General features: G+C 35.0%; 1 pseudogene; it reads left to right on the top strand.

The window, feature by feature from the left end:
- Positions 1 to 5,046: 5,046 nt before the first annotated feature.
- On the top strand, positions 5,047 to 12,542 carry LOC116115302 (annotated as a pseudogene).
- Positions 12,543 to 14,119: the final 1,577 nt, after the last annotated feature.

The raw sequence follows: 14,119 nt of genomic DNA, 5'->3' as shown, positions 1-14,119 counted from the left end.
GCCAGGTGACTTTCACCTATGGCTATTTTTCAACCCAAACCTAACAACTTTCTTTAAGTACTATAATATAATTGCGAACAAAATGATCCAAAAAAAATATACTAAAACAAAAAGATATTAAACGGTTGGCCATTGCAAATTTGGCGTCTGCTTTTGTAGTATCACTTCTAATGGAGCTTCAAACTTTCCGCCTCCATCTTTACAGGTACCTCTCTCTCTCTCTCTCTCTCTCTCGCTTTCAATGTAAAGTTTGAATTTTTCAAGCTTTCTGAAGGAATAAGTTTAATGGGTAGCATTTTATTTTTCTTGGTAATAATATAAGCCTTTCAAACTTGTAAAAAAATCTATTTATTCTTGTTGTTTATGGCATTTTAGGATAACTTCTTGAATTGTTGGTTGCTGGTCGAGTTCGTTAAATATTCAGAACATACCCAGTATTCGTATGCAATAGTAAAGTAGATTTTTTTTCTTCATTTAGTTTTCGTTGTTAGGTTACGTTTTGGACTCACTTTTGGGTGGTTCAAGTTCAGTCTTTTTGATTAAAAGAAAATGGAAGTTGAAACAAAGTTTTTTTGGGAACTCAATGATTAGAACCAAAGGGTTTTATTTGAAGATGAAATTAGCTAAGGACTGAGTTGAGATTTTGTTCATTTATATTTGGAAGTGAAAGGAGAAGAAGCTCTAAATTTTGATGTTAGCTTGATTATGGAGGCTCTTGTGACGTTTTGTATTGCGGTGGATTTATAAGTTTTGTGATGAAGATATTTCTTGTGCTTATGTAGGAAATGTGTTGTCTTTGATGAAACATCATGTATGCAAGTGGAGAAGTCATAATCAGTTTGGAGGATCTCACATTTTTAGGGATAGACGGTTTGGGAAGCATCCGACATGGGAAGGAAATACTTGACAAAAAGTAATGAGGTTGGTTCTTGTTCGTTTAAATGAAGAAAAAATCAAGATTTCAAGCTAAGTGATGCACGGGTGATTATAGTGTAGCTCCTGCTAGGGCCATTATCAGGTTATTTACTTGTCTCCTTCACTATATAGATGAAATAGCGTGTTACAGAATATAATATACAAGTTTATGAAGTATTTTTTGTGTATTACCATCAAGGTTTTTTTTATGGGGTCAGCGACCTCCCGCACTTCAAATATTATGAGACTTCTGAAGAAGTTCAATGAATTTATTAAAATTAAGTGAAAATTAATAAATTTAGAAGAGGGATGTTATAGGTTTTAGCAAAACCTCAAGTAGGTCAAAATGAAAGAATATGTAATGGGTGAGATATATTGTATGGATTTGGCTCTCTCACTTGAATTTGTGTCATTCTCATTTTTCATTCTTAAATTAAACTAACTTAGTCATTGGTTCTGTAGGGTCTAATGAATTGTACCTTTTTCTCTATGCATACATAAGACCTACGAGGGGTTATTGGCGGCGGACTGAAAAGGCAGCTGTGCTTTTATTAGAAGAAAAAATCTTGCAATCATAATTTTGGCATACTAATGGCCATAATCGTAAAATTTGTCTGCAGCAATAACAGCACTTATTCAAGTTTTCCATTGACCAACCCAAAAATTCAGCTATCAACATAAATTTTTTTCCTCTTCCAATTTAGCATTCCTGTTATTACGAGTTCAAAGAGTTACATTTCCTCTAATTGTAGTTTGGATTACTATGCAACAGGAGTCACATCGAATCCCATTTTAGAGTCTGCAATTGGACTACTCTTGAAGAGATGGAACTCACTCAAAGGTATTCACTGCATACATGGTATATCATTCATTGTTATGTTTTTCAACTTATGCTGACTTTTCTCTGCCTAGTTATATCGCACTATATACTGGATGGCTTCTCATTTATCTTAGCATTGACGTGTCAACTCCTGTAGTTTTGGAAAACTACTGAAAGCTAGATTATATATATACACAGTGGTGATTGCACTGCCCAAAGTTGGATTTTTCTCAAATTTTTATTAGATTAATCTATATCCACGGAGGTTAATTATTTCATGAAATTATGGTTTAAAGAATTGTCTTATGCGTGTTGAGAATATTGTTGTCTATAGATTGCAGCAAGTGGACAACAAATGCACTTAGATATAATGTTGCCTTTCCTGGTTCTTAGAATTCTCTGGATTCATAATGTTGGCCTGGACAATTGTCACATTTTTGTGTGATCATTGAGGTCTTTTTTGTGTGACTTATGACATGGTCACTAGGTCGTTGGAAAGAAAAGGAAAATATTTTATAGTGTTAGCTTGGACGCCGTCACAAAAATTGTCAAGCTAACAATCCTTTCTAAATCCAATCACACAGGACAACTAATGCAGTTAGATAGTAGGTGTTTGTCTTTATTTATAGGTCATGATCATAGGCTTTGGAAAGAAAACGAAAATATTTGACTTTGGGAAAAAAAGGAGAAGACTTGCACAACCATCATTGACTAAGATTATACCTTTTATGATACTAGTTATTATGATCATGTTGTTTTCTTCTAATATTATTTTTTCAGTTTTCTACGAAAGATAAAAGCACAACATTTGATAACGTCTTAATTGGCAAGGAGTAGACAATATATCAGTACTCAATTAATAGGCTTAAGCTTTACATTAGATGTGTAATAATGTATAAAAAAGGCTACAGCATAAGCATAAGGAATGATATATGAGAAATACTGCAACACCGAGGATCAGCAAGCATTCCTCCTTAATGAAGTTTTCAGGGTTACTATGGACAAAGGGGTTTCACGAGATGGAGAAGATTACACCTATTCTATAGTATAAATAAGTTGAATTATTCTGTGATAAGATCACGTTTAAAATAATCGTTGAACAATGGTATTTCAGGTGAACCAATTTGTTATAGCCATTAATACTTGTTGCATTTCCGTAGTGCCAGTTCGTGGCATGAGTCATTGAACTTCAAAATTATAAGCCGTTCAGTAGATGACGTGCAAATGTTCATGAAAGAGCATATGTATCAGGACTTGAGAAGGTTTCTTACAATTTCCTACTACAGTTCCTTTTTTTGTTCTTTCATTTCTTGTTTGGTTATATCTAGAGCAAATTTCTTGAGGTGGAATCAGTTCTGTATTACTATGCCTTTTTGTGTTGCTTCCATTGTTTTTTGCTAAAAAATAAGTCATTTATGTACACAAATAACATGCCTGACAACAGAAATGGGGTTTTTGTTTAACTGGGACTTGATAGGATGTCACAATGAGGGCTAACTCATAAATGCATTTGTTAGGCTATGGACGGGCTTCACAACAAGGCATGTGGTGATTGAAGGCGGACCAAAATTTGCTACGCCACTGTAAGTGTATTTTATTGGTTCTTTTTACCTTTGATTTACGTGCAATTCACTCTCTTCTTCTTATACTATGTACACGATACAGTTTACTGCAAGAAATCTAATAAAATGAATTGAGTAGAAACTTGTAATCTTTCTGATTCTTACAAAGAACAATCTTGGGTTTTTATTTACATAAATTTCAGCGGTTAATGTATATTGCCATTTCTTCTCATCCTCAAAAAAGCAAACTAAAGATAAACAAAAATTTTTGTTTGATAAGTAAAAAATGGGGAGTTAACTGAAGCAGTTCACATGCAAAGCATTCATCATATTCAAGTTTAATTGAGATAAAATGTGTTATGGTTTCGAAAGTACTTTCTAATAGATATATTACTTATTCGTAATGATAAAAGGCCCTCTGGTTTGTCTAGTCGTAAGTGGTGGAAATAACTTTATTTTTGGGTAATTTGATAATTTGTTAATTGGGTAAGAAACTTTAATTTCTGTATAGAGTTATGGTTTGTCTTGACCACATCATATCTTAGCACACATAACTAGTTTCAATTTTGATGCTTCAATGATAATCAAATGTTGTTCCTTCCTTCTGTTATGTATTATCTTGCAGACATTCCAGGAGGTCACTTGTTGCAGTGGGGCGGCATTTCCCTTGTTGATTCAGTGGGGATGTACCTATCTAGAACGTTAGTCTCTTTTACAAATATTTTCCTGTTTGTGGGTGTTGGACTATGTCAGTGTCACGGATGGATTTGAGTTTTTTTATTTCTAAATGCAGAACGACATATTTAATGTGCACCAAAGTCAATTGATTTTTTAACTCAATTGTACCTGTGACTACTTTGTGATTGTAAGAAACGAATTTATTCTGAATGTGCCCCAATTTCTAAGGTTTCAAACCAGTTACCATACTCTTATGATGTCAGATAAACAATTGTTATATGGAAACCACCATCCTAAAGCCTTTTTTCGGCATCAGGTTTCAAATCAAAGAGCAAGCCTTGATCCACCTATGAGGTTTTGCTTTGATAAGACCTCCGGGACATCATCGCTATACCAAAGGGGCCATGGGTTTTTTGTGTTTTCGGAGATGTGGCCATAGCAGCAGCTGTATGCTCAACGTGTCCATGGATTGAGCGTGTTTTATCATTGATTTCGATGTTCACCATGGGAATGGCACAACTGATGCCTTCTATGATGCCAGATATATCTTCCTTTCAACACACCAAGTAAGCAATGTCACCATACTATCTAACTCTTTTAACCCTTTTGTCATGTGCAATATAAAGTTGTAATTTCCTATTATGCTACTGATTTATCCACCTTCCTACTGGCAATGAAGTCTCATCTGTGTGTGGCTAAAAATAATTTGCTTTTGATTAGAGATCAGTGTTCTGGGAGTAAAGAATCAGTGGCTTGATCATAATTTCAATAGGTCAAACTAAATATGCTCAAAGTAAATATTTACGCACAATCAGAAATGAGAACATTTGAAATTATACCCTTGATCTTGGCTCATGTAAACGATCCCTGAATTATTTGTTTTGTTTCTGTTGCGTATATGGGACCGTTTACTAACACACCTTCAGTTGTTTCTCCTACGAGTGGTCCTACTCTTGGTAGGTGTGTAGATCATTCTTCTGGAAGTCACTATACTTTTTAGTTTTTATATTCTTATGATAAATAAAGTATTGTTTATTGTTTAATTTTAACTTTTGACACTTAACTATTTAAATGGTGCAAGATTTTGAGAACTATGAGAGTGATTTTATTTCCACTAAGAAATCTGAATTAGATCTTTATTTGGAAGAGATGAGGTTTGATCGCGTCAAATATCAGAATTTGGATATCCTCGATCATTGGAAGAACAATCGTTATCGTTATCCGGTACTTGCCATGATGACTCGTGATATCATGACAATACCAATAACATATGTTGCTTCGAAGTTCTTTTTTAGTATTGGTAGTAAAGTGCTCAACAAATATCGAAGCTCACTTCAACCAAAAAATGCAGAATTTTTGATATGCACTTGGACTTGGCTATATGGATATGAGTTTACAGGTAACATGTTAACATAATATTTTATATATTTTATTATTTACATTTATTAATATTTGTAGTTGATCATTGTTTTGTAGATGATGATGTGAATGATGATTCGGATGATCTTGATGTGCCATTAACTAATCCTGGGACTGTGAAATCAAGAGACTCTATCACCCTCACTATGGGATAAACATTTGCTACCTTAAGAATGTTTTTTGTTGAACATTTGATTATGTATTTGTTTATTTTAGTTAGTATTTGTAGTTTATTGACTTATTGTGTTTGTTTATGTGTACTAGTGATTATGTATTTGTCTATTGTGATTGTTATTTGTAGTTTTGTATTATATATTATTGACTTGTTATGTTTGTTTATTTGTATTACTATTAGTGATTATGTATTTGTTTATTTTTGTTGGTATTTATAGTTTTGTATTATATGTTATTGACTTATTGTGTTTGTTTATGTGTTCTTTGTTTATTTTGGTTCGTATTTGTTTATATTCTAAATTGAATTGAATTTAGAGTAGTTGATTTTGGGGGTGTAAATGTAAAAAATTAAAACTGAAGGAATTTTAGGGGTGTAACTATCATAATTGAAAATTACTAGAGGCGAAAAGTAAAAACTAAAACCTAAAGAGAGAAAAAAAGGAATACCCGCGGGTCCACCGTATCTAGAGATGGCAATGGGCCCGACATTTTCGGGTACCCGGCCCGGCCCGGCCCGAAAGGGGTGGGCTTTACCCGAGGTTGGCGGGCTTGGGCTTGGGCCTGGGCTTGATTTTAAGGCCCGACCTCGGGTACGGGCCGGGCATGGGTACATCTTTAGGCCCGGCCCGGCCCGGACCGTCCCGAAAATTTTAGTATTAATTTTACTAATTTACCTTTATACTATATATTTAATTACAATATTATCCTATATATATCTATTTTTCCCAAACCCTAACCTCAATTTTTATCCCATATGAGGTTTACATGGTTAAAATTGTCTTTAAATGAGTTAGATGGGTTTGGTTCAACTTATAAAAGTGGATTTCACCATAACATATTATGCACAGCTGAAAAGTTAGTATAATCAATATTATGAGTTTTATTGCTCAATTATTGCTTAATATTTGCGGAAATAGCTTCAATTAATATTTAAAACTATTTCTAAAATTAAAAAATAAAAAATTGAAATTTATTAATATTTAAAAAATAAACATTATTAAAAAAGGCGGGCTTGGGCCGGGCTATGGTATAAAAAAACCCGTCGGGCGGGCTTAGGCTTGTTCCTATCATACCCGTAAGGGCTTGGGCCTGTGTCATAAGGTCGGGCTTGGGCCTGGGCCAAGGGTACCCAGTCCCGGCCCGGCCCATGCCATCACTAACCGTTCCGCATAAGGTAGGTATAGGCCAATATTTGATCTGTATATCTCGACCATATTGGGCCGCACTGTGGACCAAACCCAAACCATCACCCGTTTTGCAGGGTACTTTCACCTATGGTATTTTTCAACCCAAACCTAACAACTTTCTTAAGTATAATATTAATTGCGAACAAAATGATCCAAAAAAAATATACTAAAACAAAGAGATATTAAACGGTTGGCCATTGCACATTTGGCGTCTGCTTTGCTTAGTACACTTTCTCAATGGAGCTTCAAACTTTCCGCCCTCCATCTTTACAGGTACCCTCTCTCTCCTCTCTCTCCGCTTTCAATGTAAAGTTGAATTTTCAAGCTTTCTGAAGGAATAAGTTAATGGGTAGCTTTATTTTTCTGGATAATAATATAAGCCTTTACGAACTTGTAAAAAAACTCTATTTTATTCTTTTGTTTATGGATTTTAGGGATAATCTTCTTGAATTGTTGGTTTGCTGGTCGAGTTCGTTAAATATTCAGAACATACCCAGTATTCGTATCACTTAGTAAAGTAGATTTTTTTCTTCATTTTAGTTTCTGTTGTTAGGTTAGTTTTGATCACTTTTGGGTGGTTCAAGTTCAGTCTTTTTGATTAAAAGAATGGAAGTTGAAAAACAATGTTTTTTTGGGAACTCAATGATTAGAACCAAGGGTTGTATTTGAAGATGAATTAGCTTAAGGACTGAGTTGAGATTTTGTTCAATTTATATTTGGAAGTGAAAGGAGAAGATCTAAATTGTTGATGTTAGCTTGATTATGGAGGCTTTGTGAGACGTTTTGTATTGCGGTGGATTTATAAGTTTTTGTGATGAAGATATTTCTTGGGCTATGTTAGGAAATGTGTTGTCTTGATGAAACATCGTATGCAAGTGGAGAAGTCATAATCAGTTTGGTATGGATTCACATTTTTAAGGGATAGACGGTTTGGGGAGCATCGACATGTGGAAGGAAATACTTGACAAAAAGTAATGAAGGTTCTGTTTCTTGTTATTAATGAAGGAAAAAATCAGATTTCAAGCTAAGTGATGCACGGGTGATTTATAGTGTAGCTCCTGCTATGGGCCATAATCGGTATATTTACTTGTCTCCTTCACTTTATATATGAATAAGCGTGTTACAGAATATATATACATAGTTTATGAAGTATTTTTGGTATTATCAATCCAAGGTTTTTTTTATTGGGGTCAGCGACCTCCCCTGCACTTCAATATTATGAGATTCTGAAGAAGTTTCCAATGAATTTATTAAACTTAAGTGAAAATTTAATAAATTTAGGGAAAGGGATCTGTATAGGTTTTAGCAAAACCTCAAGATAGGTCAAAATGAAAGAATATGTAATGGGTGAGATATTTGTAGGATTTGGCTCATCTCACTTGATTATTGTGTCAATCTCATTTCATTCTTAATTAAACTTAACTTCAGTCATGGTTCTGTAGGGTCTAATGAAATTTACCTTTTTCTTATGAACATAAGACTACAGAGGGGTTTATTGGCGGACAAAAATGCAGCTGATTGCTTTTTTACTAGAAGAAAAAATATCTTGCACTATAATTTGGCATACTAAATGGCATAATCGTAACAATGTCTGCAGCAATAACAGACCTATTCAAGTTTTTCCATTGACAACCCAAAAATTCAGCTATTTCAACTAAATTTTTTCTCTTCCAATTAAGCATTCCCTGTTATTACGAGTCAAAGAGTACATGTTCCTCTAATTGTAGTTTGGATTACTTATTGCTAAGGAGTCACATCCAGAATCCCATTTTAGAGTTCCGCACTTGTGGACTACTCTTGAAGAGATGGAACTCACTTCAAAGGTATTCACTGCATACATGTTATATTATCATTCTGTTATGTTTTCAACTTATGCTGACCTTCTCTTGCCTATTATATGCCACTATATACTTGGATGGCTTCTCATTTATCTTAGCTATTGACTGTCAACTCCTGTATTTTTGGAAACTACTGAAAGCTAGATTATAAATAATCACATTGTGATTGCAATGCCCAAAGTTGGATTTTTTCTCAAATTTTTATTAGATTAATCTATATCACCGGAGGTTAAATTTCATGAAATTATGGTTTAAAGAATTGTCTTAATGCGTGTTGAGAATATTTGTTGTCTTATCGGATTGCAGCAAGTGGACAAAACTAATGCACTTAGATATAATGTCCTTTCCTGTTTCTTAGAATTCTCTGGATTTCATAATGTTGGCTTGGACAATTGTCACATTTTTTGTGTGATCATGAGGTCTTTTTTGTGTGACTTATGGCATGGTCACTAGGTCGTTGGAAGAAAAGGAAAATATTTTAGTGTTAGCTTGGACGCCGTCAAAAAATTGTCCAAGTAACATATCCTTTCTAAACCAATACACACCGGACAACCTAATGCGTAGATATTAGGTGTTTGTCTTTATTTTATAGGTCATGATCCTTAAGGCCTTTGGAAAGAAAACGAAAATATTTGACTTTGGGAACAAAAGGAGAAGACTTGACACAATCACTATGACTAAGATTATACCTTTATAATACATGATTATTATGATCATGTTGTTTTCTTTAATTATTATTTTCAGTTTTCACAAGATAAAAGCACAACATTGATTAACGTCTTAATTGGCAAGGAGTAGACAATTATATCAGTACTTCAATAATAGGCTTAAGCTTACATTAGATGTGTAATAATGTATAAAAAGGCTAAAGCAAAGCATAAGGAATGATAATGAGAAATACTGCAACACGAGGATCAAGCAAGCATCCTCCTTATGAAGTTTTCTAGGATTACTATGGACAAAGGGGTTCACGAGGGAGAAGTTACACCCTATTCTATAGTATAAATAAGTTGAATTATTCTGTGATAAGATCACTGTTTAAATAATCGTTGAACAATGGTATTTTAGGGACCAATTTGTATAGCCATTAATACTTGTTCATTTCCGTATGTCTCAGTTCCGTGGATCAGAGATCATTGAACTTCAAATTATAAGCCTGTCAGTAGATGACGTTGCAAATGTTCATGAAAGCGATATGTATCAGGACTGAGAAGGTTTCTTCAATTTCCTACTACATTTCCTTTTTTGTTTCTTTCATTCTGCTGTTTTGGTCATATCTTAGAGCAAATTTTTGAGGTGAATCAGTTCTGTATTTCTAATAAGCCCTTTCTGTTGGTGCTTCCATTTTGCTAAAAAATAAGTCATTTATGTACACACAAACATGCACTGCACACGAAATGTGTTTTTGTTTAACCGGGACTGTAGGATGTCACATGAGGGCTAACTCATTAAATGCATTTTAGGCTATGGATCGGGCTTCACAACAAGGCATTGTGGTCATTGAAGGCTCTGGACCAATATGCTACTGCCACTGTAAGTGTATTTTATTGGTGTCTTGTTTTACTCTTTGATTTTGCTCGTGAATATACACTCTCTTCTTCTATATACTATGTACACAGATACAGTTTACTGCAAGAAAATCTAAAAAGATGAATTTGAGTAAGAACCTGTAAATCTCTGATTCTTACAAAGAACAATCTTGGTTTTATTTATCATAAATTCACGGTTTAATGTAATATTTCATTTTTTCATCCTCAAAATGCAAACTAAAGATAAACAAACATTTTTGTTGATAAGTAAAAAATGGGGAGGATCACTGAAGCAGTTCACATGCAAGCATTCATCATATCATAAGTTTAATGAGATAAAATGTGTTATGTTCAGAAGTACTTCTAAATAGATATATTACTTATTCGTAAGATATAAAGGCCCTCTGGTTGTCTAGTCGTAAGTGGTGGAAATAACTTTATTTTTGGTAATAATTGTTAATTGGTGTATGAAACTTAATTTCTGTATAGAGCTTATGGTTTGTTCTTGACCACATCATCATCTTAGCCACACACGACTAGTTTCAATTTTGATGCTTCAGTATGAAATCAAAATGTTGTTCTTCCCTTCTTTTCTTATGGTATTATCTTGCAGACATTCCAGGAGTCACTTGTTGCAGCTGGGGATGGCATTTCCCTTGTTGATTCAGTGGTGATGTACCTATCTAGAACGTTAGTCCCTTTATACAAATATTTTCCTGTTTGGGGGTGTGGAAATCATGTCAGTGTCAAGGATGGATTTGAGTTTTTTTATTTCTAAATGCAGAAACGCATATTTTAATGTGCACCAAAGTTCAATGATTTTTAAACACATTGTACCTGTGACTACTTTGTGATTGAAAGAACAGAATTTATTCTGAATGTGCCCCAATTTATAGGTTTTCAAACCAGTTACCATTTACTTCTTATGATGTCAGATATCAACTTGTTATATGGAATACCCACCATCCTAAAGCCTTTTTTCGGGTGCAGTTTCAACATCAAAGAGCAGCCTTGATCACCTATGGTTTTGCTTTGATAAGACCTCCGGGACATCATGCTATACCAAAGGGGCCTATGGGTTTTTGTGTTTTCGGGAATGTGGCCATAGCAGCTCGTTATGCTCACGTGTCCATGGATTGAAGCGTGTATTTATCATTGATTTCGATGTTCACCATGGGAAGGGCACAATGATGCCTTCTATGATGATCCAGATATATTCTTCCTTTCAACAACCAAGTAAGCAATGTCACCATACTATCTAACTTTTTAACCCTTTTTGTCATGTGCAATAAAAGTTGAATTTCCTATTATGCTATCTGTTTATTCCCGACTTTCTACTGGCAAGAAGTCTGTTGTTGTTGTGGCTAAAAATAATTTGCTTTGATTAGGATCAGTGTCTGGGAGTAAGAATACAGTGGCTTGAATCATAATTTTCAATTAGGTCAACTAAATATGCTCAAAGTAATATTAGCACAATCAGAATGAGAACATGACATCAAAAATCACCTAGGTGTTATGTGACAACAGACAGATGCTGATCAAATAAGTTTGTTTCAGTATTTGCCTATTGTCTAACCAATCATTATAAAATCTCTATGAACACAGGATGGAAGCTATCCGGGCACTGGTAAAATTCATGAGGTAGGCCATGGAGATGGTGGAAGGAACGACTCAAACTGCTTTACCAGGAGGCTCCGGTGACATTGCCATGAGACTGTTTTTGATGAAGTCATCGTTCATGTGCTCAAAGGTTCAAGCCAGATATAATTCTGTCTCTGCTGGGTGAGTTACTTTTCCATGTGTAATACTAATTTTATTGCACACTGCATTCTAGTTCGCGCAAGGTCACTTGACAATAGGTTCAAGAAAGATGTGAACTTGGTGGCCATTTAATGATCGCATACATAATTTAGTATTAATTTGACATTTCAATTATGTTGCATACACACGCATGCTATCTACACTATCCACACAAGAGAGGCAAACTGTTGTCCCTATCAGATTAGTTGGATAGATAATAAGAAACTTCAAAATTCGAAAGGAAGGTTTAAATCATTGTACTAAAGGTAGGGGCCTAGATTGAATAAATCACTATTCTAAACGTTTACCCGTTTGCATGTCTTGCGACTGAACTTTGCCAGATATGATGGTCACGTATTAGATCCGCTTGCCGTCTACAGTTTACAACAGGAAACATTTACATGCTTGCAGCAAATATCAAACAACTTGCGCAAAGAGCTGTGGTGAGGCCGCTGTGTGTCTTCTTGGAAGGAGGATACAACCTCAAGTCTCTTTCATATTCAGTTGCAGATTCATTTCGAGCTTTTCTTGGCGAACCCAGTGTGGCATCCGAGTTTGACAACCCTGCCATCTTGTTTGAAGAACCCCTACGAAAGAAGCACAGCGATTCAAAGAGGTAAACACATACACTCCTGTGAGGATTTCGAACCTTCATGATTCCGATTCAAAGAGTTAAACACATACACTTCCTGTGAGGATCTAGACCTTTATGATTCGTCTTAAGTATGTGTTTATATACCGCTTAGCATATACATGACTTGTAAATCATTTTCTGATAAAGATAACAATTATAAGCAGATTTGATATTCCCTGCATCCAAATTTGGTGAAGACATCTAACAATATTGGTTAGCGTATCTTGTTATCTGTACTATTGTGCAATAAACCCACAAAATTATGTTTTATTCTTTTTTTTTATTTGAGAACAGTGTTTTAAAACTGGCTGATCATTGAATCGATTCAACCAGACGAGGGCTTTCATTGGGTGGGTTACTTATTTCCATACATCGAAAACCTAGAATTAGGATGAGTGATCACAAACAATTGAAGCTAGATGTTGGGGCTTTTGAGGAGAAAGTGTGATGAGTGCAATGGTGGCGATGAAGGTGGTTCAGTGAGTGAATCACTGGAAATAAAAAAAAAAAAAATCGGTGGCCGGAACAAGTTGGCTTTGTGGCGATTGATGGGTGAACGGTGGGGTGAGATGGTTTTGGTCAAGAGCTGAGGGAGTATTTTGTGGTGATGGGGAGGGGTGTCGATGCAGGGTGGTGAGATCTGGCCAAATGTCGACACCGACGTCAGTGAGATCGTCGAAATGGGGAGTATTTTGTGGGATGGGGAGGGTTGTCGATGCTAGCGGTGAGGAATCTGGCCTGAATGTCGATATTGGCTGGGTGAGATGTGCGAATCGAACCGATTTCGGCCAGATTTGGTAGACTTTCTAGGGAATGGCTCAAGGATGATTGGTGAATTGGTTGTGTCGCTCGTTGCCAAACAGGTCGACCATTATATTTGGGGTGTGTTTGCTAAATTTTAACATGTAGGGACTTACTAATTTTTAGTGTTTTGTTGAATTTTAAATTTTTTGACACCCGATTGACCATTCGGTCAAACCGATTAAGGTCACCTGGGACCTGGCAACTTTGCAGGCTTTCAACCGAGTTGGTTATGATTCACATTGTTAGGAACTGATATTTATGGAAATAAATATAAACAACTTATCATAATAACATTTTATTGTTACCATGTAATATATAATGTTTGAAAAAGGTACAAATATGGTTTGACATTTTTAATGTGTTATGCTGGGTATACTTGAGCATTAGATCTATTCGATGGTTTTCAATTTTCAGAACATATGATCCAGTCAAGAAGTATCAAAGTACCGTTACCCATAGTTGGACTATTGAATCTCTTCAACAATTCTCTAACTTTTAGTCTATGATCCGGTGGGGAGTATTAGAGGCAATGTTACCCATGATTGACCATCAATCTTTTCAATGGTCTTCAGCTTCTAGAATATATGATCTAGTTGAGAGATAAGGTTATCAAATAATATAAGAATATTGTATTTCAAAGTTAATCTTAGACTTCTTCTATAACTATAGATAAGAGGGGCGATTGGTGTCATAGTATGTTCTAATTAATATATATGTAGTTCGATGTGATATGGTACTACATTTCATATTCACTAAAGT

Source organism: Pistacia vera, unplaced genomic scaffold, assembly GCF_008641045.1.
Source record: "Pistacia vera cultivar Batoury unplaced genomic scaffold, PisVer_v2 Contig736, whole genome shotgun sequence".
Classification (NCBI taxonomy): Eukaryota; Viridiplantae; Streptophyta; class Magnoliopsida; order Sapindales; family Anacardiaceae; genus Pistacia; species Pistacia vera.
This window is presented reverse-complemented; position numbering and strand designations above follow the sequence as displayed.